This window comes from Pinus tabuliformis, chromosome 5_2 (genome assembly GCF_031772625.1).
Source record: "Pinus tabuliformis cultivar Carrire ecotype Pingquan chromosome 5_2, CPIR1, whole genome shotgun sequence".
NCBI classification, from domain to species: domain Eukaryota; kingdom Viridiplantae; phylum Streptophyta; class Pinopsida; order Pinales; family Pinaceae; genus Pinus; species Pinus tabuliformis.
Window position 1 is genome coordinate 243,208,380 of NC_142306.1, and position 18,009 is coordinate 243,226,388.

Sequence of the window (18,009 nt, forward strand, 5' to 3'; positions counted from 1 at the left end):
GAAAAAATATCTACACCATGTCATGTGAAACAAGGCATCTGAGTCCAAGTACCACACACTCCCCATCATTGTTCTAGCCATGCATGTGATAAGGGTGAAGATAAGCTCGAGCTATGAAGCCAAGGCTTCACCTGCTGCTCCTCCTAAGGTATTCTTGTTTACCTTTTTTTGTGGACAGTTCGTGGCATAGTGCCCGAATTCATGACAATGGAAGCATTTAATTTTGGACAAACCTTTCTTCTTGCCCCCTTGGCTCGACTTTGGTTTGGATTGAGATTTATGACCTTTTCCCTTCTTTCCCTTTCCAACCAATGCAAATTTTTCTTCATCCTCGCCCTTGGATGAAGTACCATCTTTGGTATTCCGCCGTATTTTCTCTTGTACAAAGTCAGACCATAAGCATTCCCAATTTGGTAGTTTTTACCTCCCGCTCACTAAATCTTGATAGATATGCCAGCTCTTGGGAAGGCCTAGAAGGGCTAGGCTTACCAAGTCCTCTTATGCAACATTAACACCAACCCCACCAAATTCATCATGACATTATGTGAACATGCTCAGATACTGTGGAATAATGTCATTCTTCTGCATCTTGATACTTCAAAGTTTATCCTTGAGTTCCAGCTTCCTATGGTCACTACTGCTCTCGAACAATTCTGTTAGTGCTTTCTACATTGCGAGCAAACTATCTTTTCTATGGAAATTTGAGACAATGTGATCTCGTACTCCCTCCAAGATTATTATCCTTGCCTTGAATACATCTTTCTTCCATTGAGCAAGGTTCTAGGTTTTGGATGCTTGTGGTTTAGCAACATTTGTCTTGATGTATTCTATAAATCCATTGTCATCCAATACCGGCTCCATACGATCCTTCCATGTGATGAAATTAGAGGTGCTTTCCAAGGAATACTATAGCCTCAACTCATTGAAGGTCATCTTCTCAGCTCTAAAGAGACCCTGTTACACTGAAATCCAAATTTGAATTTCTTCAGAAACAACTTCAAAATTTCTGCTCTAGTGTGAATTCTGCTCTGATACCATGTAGAAATTATGGTGTAGATTTGTAAATGCTCATGAAGTTTTAGTCAAAATCACAAGACACAACCTACTCTACTGCTTTGCGGAAGTTAATTCACAATTTAGAACAAAAAATTCATACATGTAATAAAAAATAACACACATGCACACGATATTTTTCTTGGGGAAGGCAATTTGCTAAAATCCCCAATGCTTGCTTGCATTAATCTGATGAATAGAAATGTATTACAATTGCTTTGCTCAACTAAGCACAACGTGCAAGTGAATAACCTATCTCTTTGATCACTAAGAACCTCTGACCCAAACTTAGTCAATTTCTACCTCTACTTGAGCTCCTATTTCCTTGCGCAATTCCTTGATAAATCATGCCCCTATTGTTTAGGAAATTCCTCAAACTGATTGCGCAGTTCCCAAGGTTGATCATCTAACTACATGCAACACCTGTACAATCAAGACTAGTTCAAAACTTATGTTACACTGCCTTGGAATCTCCACCTCAACTGGGTAACTCAAATTCTATGCATGCACTAGCTATCTTGGGTTTATTGATCACTTAATTGGATGATCACTGAGTTTGACTGAAGTCCCACTGCACAACTGACCTTCCATTAGTTCCTCCAATAGTTGGAACTAGTTTAACTGAAATCAACTTGAGATAATTGACTTTGATTGCTACAAATTAGCAATCGCACATGCTTAACTGATGTCTAACTCCTCCAATTCGAATTTACTAAGTAATATGGGTGACATAAGCCATGTCACACAATTTAACTGCATCTAGGTTGTCTGCTGATGTGGAAATTTGAAATTTCTCAATTTAATCAAGGAAAAATCAAATTGAAATTTTCTTGCCACATTTTTTAACAATGACACTTCTAAAGAAAAGACCCCATTTGAAACCTATTTTGGATATTTGTCGCCTTCACCTTTGGACATTTCATATGGAAAACAAGGAGGAGTGAGGGAAAATCTTACATGAGATGCCTTGAGGGTTGAAAAATTTATAGAGAAGATAAGGCAGATCCATCCATAGGTACAAGAAACACTGCAAAAGTCACATTAGAAATATACTGTGAGGCATGATCAACATAGAATAAATAAATTATTCAAAGTGGGAGACAAAGTATGGATACAATTGAACAAGGAGAGGTTATAGGGGCCTGGTAAGAAAATCAAGGCTCTGAGGTATGGGCCCTTCGAGATACTGGAAAAGGTGGGTGATAATTCCTACCGACTCAATTTACCACCATATATTCTCATTTAATTGGTTGTGAATGTAGAGAATTCAAAACTCTATGAGCCTTCCATGCTAGATCAGGAAGAGGAACAAGTCCTACCTTCTGTGGAGGATTTGGAACCAGAAGCTCAGGATGCAAATACAACTGGTTGCATACCCTTTCCACCCTTCTTCCTCTCTCGACACTGTGAAGAATAGTGTCCCATATTATGACTAGCAAAAAAATTGACCTTAGTCAAGGCCATCTTCTTGGGTTGTGAGGTTGGATCCTTACCTCACGTACTTGAATCTTTTCTCTTTTTTTGCTCGACTGGAAAGAGAAATTATCTTATCATCCCCACTCTTTTTTTGTCCTCGAGACAATGATTTCTCCTAAATCTCCTTCTAGGTGAAGTCATCCCATATTCTATTCCAATCTGGTAGCTTTTCTCATGCTAAAACACTTGCTACAAAGATAGCCCAAGGTTTTGAGAACCCACTCAGGGTTGTACTCACAAGCTCCTCCTTTGGCATGACTACCCCAACAACTCCAAGCTCATCTCGAATTTTCCAAATCCTAGTGAGGTATGATGCCACGATGTTTGATTTAGTTATCTTGGTGTTCCTGAGTTTCTCCCTTAACATGATTTTCTAGTTACGATTGTCACTCTGATATAGCTTTATTAGAGTGGTCCACATATCATGGACATTATTCTTCTATGATATGTGAGGGATCACATGATACTTCACTCCATCCATGCTGATACATTTTGCCTTCACATATTTCAAGTGATGTGCAACTAGAGCCGTAACATTTGAAGGAGTTGAAACCTGGGTGTTTAGAAACTCCCATAGGCTATTCTCCTTGAGAACCAAAACCATCATTTTCTTCCATGGATTGAAGTTGTAAGCGCCATCCAACATGTCCTCAAACCTAGGATGGTTGATTCATCTAGAAATAAAAAAGCAACCGAAAGACCCTGATTGGTATGGCCTATCTTTGAGGGTTACCTCCACCAATCCTCAAAAACACTTTGCGGGCTCCTTTCCTGTCATTGTCTTGCACACTTTACAAACTCGTACCACTATTCTAACCCTTTCAGTCGACCCTGCAAATTCATATTTCTTTCAATTATTATATTATGCTAGATAATATTTTATCTCAAGTTAAACCAGAAACAAAAGAAGTAGAATAAAAGAATAATTTATTAATGAAGATAGCGATGACTCCAATCCTCTTTCACAAATATTTAGGCTCCAACCTATATAACAAAATCTCCAACTTCTTCAAGGCTCTAACCTTGAATGAGGACTCTAATCCTCAAATATAAATCTAGGCTCCAACTTGGTCTCTCACAAGGCTCCAACCTTGAATAAGGACTCCAATCCTCTAATATAAATCTAGGCTCTAATCGGGCCTCTCACAAGGTTCCAAAATTGAACAAATGTTTTCTAAACATTTACAAAAACACTGCTTCAAAATGTCATCTAAGTGGTGTTGTAACATTATTTATTTTTGATAAGTTAGTATATTAGTCAAAATAATTTTAAAATGTTAAGTTAGGATATGGATGCAAAAAGAAAGAAAAGTTAAAATGTTAGGCAAATTTTATGTTTTATAGGAATCAATATCAATAAAATGTTAAGTGGTAGCTTCCCTAAATAAAGAAGGAAAAGGAAAATAAAATGTTAGGGAATCAAAAAGAAGAGAAAGGCTTCATTTTATGTTTTTGTAAATGCACAGGTTACTAGTCTAAATGCGCCACAAGTCAATTATCAAATGATATTTTCATGTGCAGAAGAAAAAGACAGAAGAGTAAAGGTTTATATATTAATTTTGGGTATTAATCATATCCCTAAGTTTTAAAATCCCAAATTATATTACCCCTTCGCTCATTTTTCGTTTCATTCTCATTTCCCAAAGTTTAATACCCCTCTTATATCGCGCATTCCCAAACATCGCATTAAACCAATTCTCGACCCCACTGAGCAATCCTGTCACATCACAGTTAATTCCTCGCCATGTCACAATTCATCTCTGCCCATATTCCCACATCCGACGGCCTGCATGATATTCCGCCCCCCCCCACCATCCGAGCTCTACTGTCAGGGGGGTATACCAAACCACGCCCACCCCTACGTTTCAACTTCTCGGCATTTCGGAACCCCCATGAGTGGAACCACAAAAAAATCACCCCCCCTCTAAAAAGTTGATTCCATTGCTCCCGATATCGCTTACCTGACCGTTGCGCTCCTGCCATTCGCCTTCTGCCACCTCATTCGTCCGTTAAACTCCATCAAATCACATTCATTCCCTCTAGAATTAACCCATTAAGAATTCAATTGGCTTAGCCGTTAATTCAACATACCTGTGCCACCAATGAAAAACCAAATTACTATATAAACCTCCTTCCCATATGTCAACAAGTTACTGAATTCATGTTTTATCACTGCTAATTGATTTGATTACAGGTTGCTAGATTCAATCCTGACATTGTCAATCGCCAACGACACTCTCTGTCTGATCATTTCTAGTTTACTCCTTTTGTTCCTGTCTCCAAAACCTGACTTCTATCTATGAATTGTCTCCTCCCAATCCAATTTTCACTCTTGCTCTCAGCGATAGCCAAGATGCCTCCAAAGGACAAAGGACTAGAGGAAATTGTCAATCCTCTAATATATCCTCCTATAGATCTTCACCACGTCCCTATGGTTGACAGAGACTACAAAATTCATGAGACACTTTGTGAATTTGACCTTTTCGAGATGTACTACTGGCTAGAAGACAAGTGTACTGATACATCTGATGATATCTAGCTATGGGAGTCAAATTTACCTCAATACATCTTTCCGCGTACCCACAACACCCTTGATTTTATTAGAGAATGTTATGCTTCATACTTGCCAAGCCAAATGTCCATAGTCACCCCCATTGGAGAAATTTTGTTTACCATAACCCCTCAGGCGAATGATCAGATGATGCAAGCCCCCACAGTAGGCAATGCTACTCCATTTTATTATGAAGCACTGGTTGAAATATACCAGAACCTAGACTTTGCCAAAAGAGCCCAAACTCTTGAACTATTTTTGACACAAGATGCTGCATTACCAAAGAAAAATGCTCCTTATCCCTCCTCCATATTCCCTGAGAGAGCCAATAAAATTATCACTGTTGTTTCCTACCTTCTTTGCTATTACTCTAACCAATGGGTAGATGAGGACATTATAGGATTTTTTCCCATCTTCTCTGGTGATGCTAAGCCCTCAATTGTGTTTAATTCAGCCATTTTCTTGCATAATCCATTCATCCACAATTGGTTTAATTTCCAACAGAGGATGTATTAAAATATGCTTCTGTGTTAGTCTACATGTTCCTATACTTTTAGGGGGACAATATTAACCTATCTTTGCAAAAGCTGGATGAGAAGGGAAACCAGAAATCAGTCATATTTTGGACTACTCTAGTCATGAAAGAGAAAAAAGTTTACACTTGTAAACAATTTACAGAGATGTTTGTTCACCCAGCAATAGGTCTCATGAACAACATAATAGAACCGAGGATTAGTGAAGAAATCAAAAGGGTGTTGCAGCTGTCAGATCAAGTTCAGACAGGGGACTGGTACCTGTATGAAAATTATTCAGAAATAAGGATATTTGGATGTGAGCTCCCACCTTACAAGCTGCCAAAATTCCTCCCAATGAGGATTTTTTCCTTAGAATACATCAGGCAGATGATCAATATGGATGAAATCCACTTCGTTGCTGCCAAGAAAAAGTCCCAGTTTAAGATAAAAACACAGGTTGGCCCTTTCATTTGCAACAAGAAGGAAGCAAGGGAAGAGGCAAAAAATATTTTGAAGGAAATGTAGTTCAATCTCATTTTTACCTGGTCTTATGATCCATTAGGGATAATTTCTAAACTAAGGATAGAAACCAAGTCTACTCCTTACTTTCACACACCCAGGCCAAAAATAGAAAAATACAAAAATTAGCTAGAGTGGGTTGAGAACACCTTACAGGAGGCAGAAGAATAGCAGGTCTCATCATCAACAATGCAGACTCCTACCATGCAGGAGAAGACAACCAAGAGGATCAGAGAGGAAGAGTCCCCTTTAGGGATTGATATTTTCAGTGAGGGGTTTAAAATTATGTATAGAAAGAAGGCTAAGCTTAGTTCCAGACTAAGCCTTACCAAAGATTCAGAGCAACAGACCATTATCACCACTAATGAGCCACTTGTTTCTTCATTAGTGGGTGATCAATCTACACAGTCTCCTACTACCTCTTCAACTTCACAAGAGTAGCAGCAAATAATGCAGACAGGTACATCTACTTCAGGCGAGGCAAAGAAGAGAATAATGGATATCTTCAAGGAAATAAAAGTTATAAATGAAGCCTTGAATATTAACACTTACAACTAGTTCTAGAAGTAGACTTCTGGTGCCCAAAGTAGGCTGTTGTTAGCCTTTGACTCAGAGAAGGGGAAAATGCAGATGGAATTCCTTCAGGCACAAGTTCCTCAGCCTAAGGGAGCACCAGACTACAAAAATAGATCTTTTGAGTTTGATGTCAAGGATATACATCCCATTGATCAGATGGAGATGCATAAGAAGACCAGGGAAATGATTTTCTTTACTGTCACTAACACAACCATGAATTTGTCGAAATTACAAGTTACACTAGAAAATTTCCAGTCACAGTTAAAGATAGAGAAAATTTCTGCTCTTGCCAAAGAAACCAAGATTAAAACCTTGGAGAATTTGGTAATCAAACTGGGTTATGATCCTGCAAACATCAATGTTGTAGAGGAGCTGGTCAAAAAGAAGAATTTGGACATAGCAACGTTGAGGAAGCAGTTAAAACTGCCAACTACTGAAGATCCTCTAGCTAAGGATATTGCAGAGACAGAGACTCAAAAGGCAGATATGATGAAACTCATCATGGAGAAAACTACACAACTTAAGCAAATGGAGACAAAGATGGAGAAATTGATAAAAGAAAAGGAGAAATATTCTAAAAAGACTGCCCCTTTAGAAGAAATTCCTATCATAGTCATTCCTGCAGCCATCCCAGCTACAACAAGTACAAGAGATGTTGCAGACCAGTTGGCCACTGCAGTCCAAAATATGTCTCTACAGAATAAAGAAATTAAGAAACTGCATGACCAAGTGAAACTTCTTGAGGATCATCAAAAGAAATTTGAGATTTTTCATGCAACGGAGCTTCAGAGAGCTCAAAATCAGATAGAAGTATGGAAGAAGTCAACAACTGAGTTTTCCATTGGCCACTCTGGGTAATGTCAAAGAAATCATATGGAACAAAATTTTTAAGGAGATAGATGAAATCTGGCCATGTATCCAGATTATTTTTTAGCAGAAGGAGTTGATGGAAAAGGCAAAGCAGACAATTGCCAATATAAATGCTCAACTGACAGAGATGCCTGCTACAACCAACAACATTATAAACTTTCGTAATTCTAAAAACAGGTATGAACTGTATGATCTAGGAGTGGATGACATGATTGAAAATATTTTGGAGGTGAAGAAAGTTCTGACTAGAAAGAACTTAGTAGTGTAATTGACAAAGAAGTGTCACACTCTTGAAGTTGCACTCAATATATTTTTGACAAGAATTGATGCATTGGACAAGAAGGGTCTACCTTCATTGTTTGTGATAAATGATAAATTAATGACTAGGGAGGACTATTTGAAGAAACTTCAAGACATTTCCAAGGACACAGCCAAGTCCTCCAACATCAAAGTTTCCATGACGGGTAGGGCATTTTATGAATCCATCAACAACATATATTTTATTCAAAATGAGATAAAACATATTTTCATTGTAAAACCCACTTTTTCCCGATATACTAAGGTAGATGAAATCTACCGTATGGTAAATAAGATAGAAATTCCAGATGAAGAACGGTGGGAAAAGTTGTGTGAATTTCAGGATTAAAGGACAGATCATCTTCACTAGCGCAACACCCGAATAGTGGCCACTTAGCAACAACTTTCCTTCAAAACAGGGTTGGATGTTTAGATTCATTCTTTTTGATTGAATTACTTCTGTTTCTGTTAGTTTTAAGTAATAATAGAATGTCGTGTCACTTAGGAATTTATTGTAATATTTTATTTTTTTTAAATACTTCATTTTGTCGAAGTATTGAGGGTTGCACCCTTGAACCAGTTATCACACAGATTTGTACTAAGCTGGAGCATTTTTGATATAATAAAAGATTCTAGATTTACTTCATATGGCTTGTCTCTCAGTGAGTTGTTTTCATCATGTTTTTCATTATGTATTCTTCATATAATTCAATTCTTTTACAGTCATCCGATTGAAAATTTAATTGAATCTCAGTTTCATTTTGAATCCACTGTGAAGTTGCATTTAAATAAGAGATTAATTTGCAAGACTATATGTTATTGTAAATTCCTCTTTGAACTTAAATTGCACTAGATTTCTGTAACAGTTTAATTATATTATGTTGATCTAGGAAACACTGTTTTCTTGATTTCTGCTTATAAATGGTTAAATACTTAGTCTGAATATCTAGTCACTTATACTTCTCTATATTCTACTTATCCATCTCATTTAAATCAAAATAACCATATGTATTTAAAGAACAACCTTTTGTTTTATTAAGAATCTTTCTAAGTTTAAAGCACATGTTTTTAAATAGTTCACTGGTCCTCCAAACCATTAAAATCAACAAAAAATTTTAGATGCTTTGGCATAGCCAATTGACCTTAGGTTATCTCAAAGGACAACATCAGACTGGTGCCGTTTCCGGGGAGCGAAGAACTGAAAGTTAAATTTTCCTTGGGGCAATGATTTTCCCTTTCCTTTAAGGTGAATAAAGGATAAGGTTATAGGTCAAAATATTTCACCTAGCGATTCCACTGGTCCAAGCTGGCTCCCTATAAGCATACAAGATCACGTTCTGATTATGAGATTGTTAACCCTCTACCAGACCTAGAAAGACTCATTAGGGGAGCCTCTTCAAGGAGAAGATGTAGAACACCTTCTTCTTCTTTAGCTTTACACCCTGAAGACATTCTATCTGTAGATCCCTTTTCATTTAAACCAACCCATCCTAATTGGATTGAACTACCTCCTAGGGTTTCTGATCTTATTTCTAGAGGAGTAGACTTTCCATCAACCTTTTTAATACACTCACTTAAATAATATCAAGTTCCATCTATTCCTATCAAATCACCTTCATCTGAGGAAGAATTGGGTTTACATTTACCTGAATTCAAACCTCAAGGTTTCATTACTCCAACTCCTTATTCTATTCCATCATCCTCAACTAATCTTGAATAGACATTTTCTATCTATTCGAATCCTTTGTTTGAAAATAAGGAAGACTTCCCACCAAGAGTTCAGAAATTGGTTATCAAAACCCCTTTCAAATCCTTAAAGAGATCTCCTCCTCTCCTCCACATATTAATACACCTACTGACTCATCTTCATCTCCTTCATCTTCATCTTCATCATCTTCCTCTTCCTCATCAACATCCACTCAGACAGCCCATACTCCTCCTGCTGCTATGGATTTTTGACCCATTGTGCAAGCTAGGTATGTTGCTCTAGTTCTCCCTAAAAACTTGGGAAATTTTCCTCATGGTTATTTAAAACATCTGCCAATATTCAATGGAGAAACATGTCACTTAACAGAGGATCATGTATCAACCTTCCTAGGTTTTGCTGACAATATGAACCTAAGTTGCACGAAACGAGGAAACGGGTACGAGTTTCCGAAATGGGAACGATACGAAACGCGACCTCCCCAAATTTTGGAAACGGGGAAGCGCGAATATATATATATATATATATATATATATATATATATATATTGAAAATATATATATATATATATATATATTTTTTTTTTTTTGTTTTTTTCAATATATATATATATATATATATATATATATAGATATATGCAATCATAAAGCATAAATGATACATTATAATTTATTACACTTAAACATTAAGATTTAATCTACATCACATTTACTCATTTTTTTTCCACTGGAAAAATCCGTAAACTTTTCATTAAAGATGAAAGGTTACATATGTAGATGCATGCCGCATATGCCATTTGTTAACTGGTATCTCTGTACATTTTACAAAATAAATACATATATCTGCTGTTGCATTATATCGCTGTATGGTCGGTATAGTTCAAAGAGTTGATGCCTTATGGCATCCATCTGTTTACAAAAATTTACAAAAAAACACAGTTCTGTGTACTGCTGCTGACATTCTGCTGTTTGAGATTAAGTCTCATGCAGACCCACAGTAGGATATTGTGGGTCTATGTATGGGCGATGGTAATACTTTTTTTCTTGTTGATCCAAAATCTCGGTTATCTCCCAATGTCCTTTCTCCATCAACGCGGCCTCCTTGGAAAGTTTATCAGCATCCTGGTTATGTTCCCTGTAGATATGAGAAACGGAGATGTGATTAAAAGCTGCCTTGAACTGTAGTACTTCATCAAGTATGTTACATCACATTTACTCATGAATGATCACATAATGAAAATAAAGTATTGGAATATCCAAAAGCAACCTTTATTATATATCCAAATCTCAAAATCAACCTTTATTTATATTAATATATGAGGCTACAAGTACAATAAAGACTATAAGGCTACAAGAGAGAGATCCAAATCAGGATTTTCTACATCCACATCCCATTATTTAGAAGGACCACTGTTGTATTGGGAGTCTCCTTCTACATAGTTGAACGACCTTAGTGCTGTTGATTAAATACACGTTTCATACCCTAGTACCCTACATGATCTTTATTATTGGAGGTTTCCCCTGCATAGAGGGCTTGGTTCTCTTGATTAAATACAAGTTCCATACCCTAGTACATGATGAAATCCAATGGAAACATTGCAATCCCCCAATCCTGAAATCTTGAAAAAAAAATAAGTCTGCTGGATTTTGAGTGAGATCTAAAATTCTACTTTCTCCATATGAAATCCAATGAGGGCGAAACCACTCTCAAACATCTTGAGTCATTTCATGGTAATGTTAAAAATTTAAGTAAAAGGATGAAAATGAAAATAAAGGAGAATATCACTTTTACTTTAAGAATTTAACATTACTATGAACTGCATATCAACACTAGGGCAAAAATTCACTTTTATAACTTTAGACACACATCTAGAAGCAACAAGAAGTCACTAATATACCCTAAAAGTAAATTAAAAAACAAATTAAAAAAATAAATAAAAAAAACACAAGTTAATGAGGAAACGTGGGTCGTACGACCCTGAAACGCGTTTCCGGCCGTACTGGCCACGTTTCCGTTTCGGGAAACGTGGCAGTACGGCCGGAAATGCATTTCACGGCCGTACTGGCCACGTTTCCGTTTCGGGAAACGTGGCAGTACGGCCGGAAATGCATTTCACGGCCGTACCAAACGCGTTTCCGTACGGAAACGGATCTCTATACCACATTTCCTGCAACATAGATATGAACATAGAAGAGGAAAATGTTTATATGATATTATTTGTACAATCTTTAGAAGGAAGTGTTAGGATCTGGTTTAGGCAACTCAGAGTTGACTCTATTAGAACTTGGAATGAGCTCATAAAAATCTTCAAAAATCAATGGGGGGTAAAGAAAGATCCTATTTACTTCCTTACTGAATTTGAAGAATTAAAGAGAAACCCTGGTGAACCAGTTGCCGAATTCATCAAAAGATTTAACAAACTCTATCATAAAATTCCTGTTGATTGTAAACCACTAGTAGCATCTACAAAGATCAGATTTTCCAAAGAATTTGATGATGAATTTATAGTCATGCTAAGGGAAAGAGTTTCTAATACATTAGAAGACATGCAGACAAACACTATAGAGGTAGAAGCCAATAGGTTAGCTTCTGAAAAACTCAAAACTAAAGCAGAAAAAAGAAGAAAGAAAACTAAAAGCTAAGATTGATGATTCATCCTCCTCCAAATCTAAACTTGAAGATTAGAAAATTGACGAAATTACATCTTTTCTTAGGAACCTTTCTAACAGGATTTCAAAAATTGAAACACAACCTAGAACTATTCAACAAACCGCTGTCAGACCTCAAGCTCAAACTCAATTCATAAGAACTCCTCAAATGAAAATTCTTCAGAGACCAGCTTCTGACCAAAACATTCAACCACCTTTGATGATTGATGATCAACAGTCACATGATACAGGCCCTTTAATCACTGAAGATATCAATAATATTGATTCATCAATAGTACAAATGGCCATAGTTCCTTCATCCTAACCTCAATATTTTGAACAAGAACCAGGAGATGCTCAACTTTCAAAATACTTATCATTATTTGAATTTTTAATTTTAGAATTGAATAAAAGATATGATCTAAGGCCTAGATAAGGTCCTGGTAGACCTCCAAAATTCACCACCATAACTGAACCTACAATGAAAACGATTCAAACAAAAACTCCAACACCTTAAACTACAGAATCATCCACTGAAACCCTTCCATTTGACAAGACTGTTTTGACCACTTTTAATATTGAAAAGGAATTGGAAATGGTAAAGATTCCTATACCTTTAGCTGAACTTTCCAAAAATCCTGGTTACAAAAATCAAGTGTCTAAATGGATACAGTCTTCTAGTGTAGATGTTGAGGGAGATGTTATTAGTCTACAGGATGAGAAACTCCCGATTGTATTTGGCCCTAGTTCTGATATGATTGATGAAATTGTTCCACCATTTTATGTAACATTAAAAGCTCATGATTTTCTTTTGTACAACCGCATGCTGGATTCTGGAGCCTCTCATAACCTTATGCCAAAGGTAATTACGGACTAGTTTCAGTTACAAGTTGCTCGTTATTATCATGACCTTTACACCTTTGAATCAAAGAAAGTACCATGCCTAGGATTGATTAAAGACCTAGTTGTGACCTTAGCTCAAATAGCTGTCAAAAGTATAGTTTTAGACATAGTTGTCACTAATATTCCTGTCAATTTTGGCATGCTTCTATCTAGATCATGTTGTGCTAAACTTGGAGGATCACTTCAAATGGACATGTCTTTTGCTACTATCCTGGTCTATGGAGGTGAGCATTTAAGGTTATATAGGGAAATGAGATTCCTTCATACTATTTGTAGGTCTCATCAAGCAAAAAACCACCCTATCTATGTAGTAGATTAGGATTTTGGTTGCTTTCACATGTCTTCACAAAATGAATCAAACACTCAACTTGCCATTGAAAATATTTTTTCCTAGCCTAAAGTTGTAGAATTAGATGTCTGGATACTTTATTTTGATGGTTCTTACTCAAAAGAATGAGCAGGAGTAGGAATTGTTCTTATATCACCAAATAAAGAAAACATTACTCAGTCATGTAAACTTGAATTTGAAGTTACCAATAATGTGGCTGAGTATGAGGCTTTTCCTCTTGGTCTTGAGTTAGCTAGAAGTTTAAGGGTTCAAAACTTGAGTGTATTTTTTGATTATGAGCTTATAGTGGATAAGGTTAGAAATCTGTGTCAGACTACACACCCAAGGCTTAGGTCATACAAAAATGAAGCTTGGGACGCAATTGAAAATTTCTTCCAAGGTTTTAACATAACTGCTATTCCCAGAGATAAAAACATGCATGCTGATTCACTAGCTGTCTCTGTAAGATCTTTCAAAATGCCTGAGCCAGTATCATTAGAATACCAAATCCAAGTCAAGTATCGGCCATCAATTCCTAATAACCTTAAACATTGGCATATTTTCAAAGATGATGAATAGTTGAAATCTTTCCTTCAAGTCATTGATGAATTCTCAAATATGAAAATTGAAGGAGATCAAAATGATATTCCAAAATTAAATCAGCAAAATCCAGAAACTTCATTCAGTCCTAAAATTCTTGATCATGATATTATCCAATTATCTAATAATTTTATTCCTAAAGGATTAGTTCCATTGGAAAAATTATTTGATAATAATGATGTCTCTAAAAAGCCCTTGTTTCAATCACCTAAAGACGAAATCGAAGAATGCAATATTGGGGCTATGGATGATGTGAGAAATATCAAATTGTCATCAACCTTACCTTCAGATGTAAAAACCAAATACTTGAATATTCTTAAAAATTACAAAGACATTTTTTGCGTGGTCTTATAATGAGTTAGAAACTTATGACACATCTTTGATTGAGCATAATATTTCTTTGAAACTAGAAGCAAAACCCTTTTAGCAAAAGCTAAGAAGAATTAATCCCATACTATTGCCAACCATTGAGAAAGAACTTAAAAAGCTGCTTGATGCTCATATCATTGTGCCCTTAGGGTATTCTAATTGGGTAGCCAACATAGTTCTTGTCAGAAAGAAAAATGGTGAGATTAGGCTATGTGTAGATTTCCGAAATCTGAACAAATCATCTTTAACATATAGCTATCCATTGCCTAAAAATGGAATTTCTACTTTAGAAAGTTTCGGGGGCTAATGGGATTTCCATGCTAGATGGATTTTCTGGTTATAACTAGATCATGGTAAGCAAAGCTGACCAAGATAAAACTGCCTTCACCACTCCTTGGGGTACGTTCATGTATGCTAGAATGCCATTCGGGTTAACCAATGCTGGAGCCACTTTCCAGAGAGCCATGGACCTCGCATTTGTAGGCAAAACATCTGAATTTAATGTCATTTATTTAGATGATTTAATTGTTTTCTCTGATTCTGATGAAAGTCATTTAAAACACTTAAGCAAGGTTTTTGACAGGTGCATGAAATTTGGCATATCCATCAATCCGAAGAAATCTTTGTTTGCTGTGAAGGAAGGGAAATTGCTAGGGCATATAATCTCCAAGGAGGGAGTTATAATTGACCCAAAGAGAGTTTCAGATATTCAAACCCTGTCTCTACCAAGGAATAAGAAAGAGATACAAACCTTCCTTGGAAAGATCAATTTTCTCATAAAGTTCATCCCAAATTATGCTAAGATAGTTAAAGATATAACATATATGCTTAAGAAAAATAATGAAGTGAAATGGACAGTCCCTGCTAGATATGCTTTTGATCAGATCAAAAAGGCCATATTTGAGGCCCCTACATTAGCTAGCCTTGACTATTCTTCACCTTTTAGCATATTTTCTTTTGCATCTGAGACAACCTTAGCTACTGTACTTTGACAGAAAAATACAAATGGTGATGACCAACATATAACCTTATTTTCCAAAGTTATGAGGGATTCTGAACTTAGGTGTGATATCATTTGAAAACAAGCTTATGCATTAATTCAAGCCCTCAAAGCCTTTAGAACCTATATCTTGCATTCACACATTACAACTTATGTCCCTAATCATGTTGTCAAAATTGTTTTGACTCAGCTTGATACTGATGGAAGAAGAGGGAGATGGATTGCTAAAATCCTTGAATTTGACCTTGAAATTAAAACCACAAAGCTAGTAAAAGGCCAAGGCCTGGCCAAATTGTTAGCTAAATCCAACTGCAAAGTATTGGGGATTAATTTGGTTTCTGAAATGTCATCAGGGGAGAATCCACAAGAACATCCTCCTCTTACAGAAGGGGAGAATCCATAAGAACATATTTCTTCAGATCAAGCCATTTTTGTTCACATCGATAAGAAAGATCTACTTTCTGATTGGTATTCTGATATTGTGCAGTTTCTTAGAGAGTTTCAATGTCTTACTGATCTTAATTTGAAATAGTGCAAAGCTCTGAAGCTTAAAGTAGTGAAATACTGCATTATTAATGCTAATCTATACTGGAAATACCCTCTTAATATCCTTGTTATGTTCTTAACTGAAAATGAAACAAAGGGAATTATAGATCAGTTCCATGCAGGGTTTTGTGGTAGACACTATGCCTGGAGAGAAACAACCTACAAAATTTTAAAAGCAGGTTTCTATTGGCCCACACTTTTTCACAAAGTTGGAGCAAGTGTAAGAAGTTGCAAACCATGCCAATTATTTGCAGGAAAACAAAAACTGTCAGCACTTCCTTTGATCCCATTATCTGTCCATGCTCCTTTTCTACAATGGGGGTTCGATTTTATAGGGGAAATTCATCAACACTCCAGTAATCAACACATATGGATTTTAACTGCTACAGACAATTTCACCAAGTGGGTAGAAGCCATACTGGTTAAAAATGAAACTGATACTATTGTGATAAAATTTCTTAAAGAAAACATCCTACCGAGATTTGGATTTCCTCAACAAATTGTTACAGATAATGCAACAGCTTTCAACAGTGTTAAAATGATTGAATTCTATCAAAATTATTCAATCCTTTTACACCATTCTACACCATACTATCCACAGGGTAATGGACTAGTAGAGTCTTCCAAGAAGAGCCTAGTTAAGGTCATTAAGGAGACTCTTGAAGACCATAAAAAGAGTTGCGATAGCCATCTTATTCATGCTATCTGGGCAAATAGAGTTTGTCCTAAGAGATCAACATGCAAGTCTCCTTTCCAATTGGTTTATGGCAAGGAAGCAGTTTTTCCTACTCATTTAGCTTTACCTGTTATGGGATTCCTCCAGGAATTCTATGAAGAAAAATATGATTTCTCAAGAAGGATTAATCAAATTATTGAGTTGAATGAAGACAGGGATGAAATTCAGTACAAGCTAAGGAAATACCAGAATAAGATGAAAGAACTGTTTGACAGAAAGGCTAGAGAAAGAAATTTCAAGAAGGGTGACCTAGTGCTCAGATGGGATACAAGGAGAGAAGATAAAGGAAAGCATGCAAAATTTTACAACCTCTGGTTTGGTCCATTCAACATTGCAGAAGTCAAAGGGAACAATACATTCATTGTGCAGAATCTAGAAGGAGAGTATTCCTCATTTGCTAGTCAATGGGAGATACTTAAAACATTACATTTAGTATTGATTTTTCATTCATCCGTCATCTGTAAATATTCAGAGAGTTTACTTTATTTTTTAAAATTGCAAGTGAGTATCTGTTTCAGCAAAGACTCCATAGCCTGAGGAGAAGGCACTTGGATCTTCTTGTTCTCTGCATCCCATAAGGGGAAGCAGTCCCCAGCTAGAGCCGATGTTGTAACATTATTTATTTTTGATAAGTTAGTATATTAGTCAAAATAATTTTAAAATGTTAAGTTAGGATATGGATGCAAAAAGAAAGAAAAGTTAAAATGTTAGGAAAAATTTGATGTTTTATAGGCATCCATATCAATAAAATGTTAGGTGGTAGCTGCCCTAAATAAAGAAGGCAAAGGAAAATAAAATGTTAGGGAAGAAAAAAGAAGAGAAAGGCTTCATTTTATGTTTTTGTAAATGCACAGGCTGCTAGTCTAAATGCGCCACAAGTCAATTATCAAATGATATTTTCATGTGTAGAAGAAAAATACAGAAGAGTAAAGGTTTACTCTAAAGGTTTATATATTAATTTTGGGTATTAATCATATCCCTAAGTTTTAAAATCCCAAATCATATTACCCCTCCGCTCATTTTTCCCTTCATTCTCATTTCCCTAAGTTTAATACCCCTCTTATATCGCGCATTCCCCAACATTGCATTAAACCAATTCCCGACCCCACCGAGCAATCCTGTCACATCACAGTTAATTCCCCGCCATGTCACAATCCATCTTTGCCCATCTTCCCACGTCCGATAGCCCGCATCCGATTTCGGGCCCCCCTCACCATCCGAGCTTTACCGTTGAAGGGGGGGCTCTGAAATGGGCAGTATACCAAACCGCGCCCACCCCTACGTGTCAGCTCCTCGACATTTCAAACCCCCCATGAG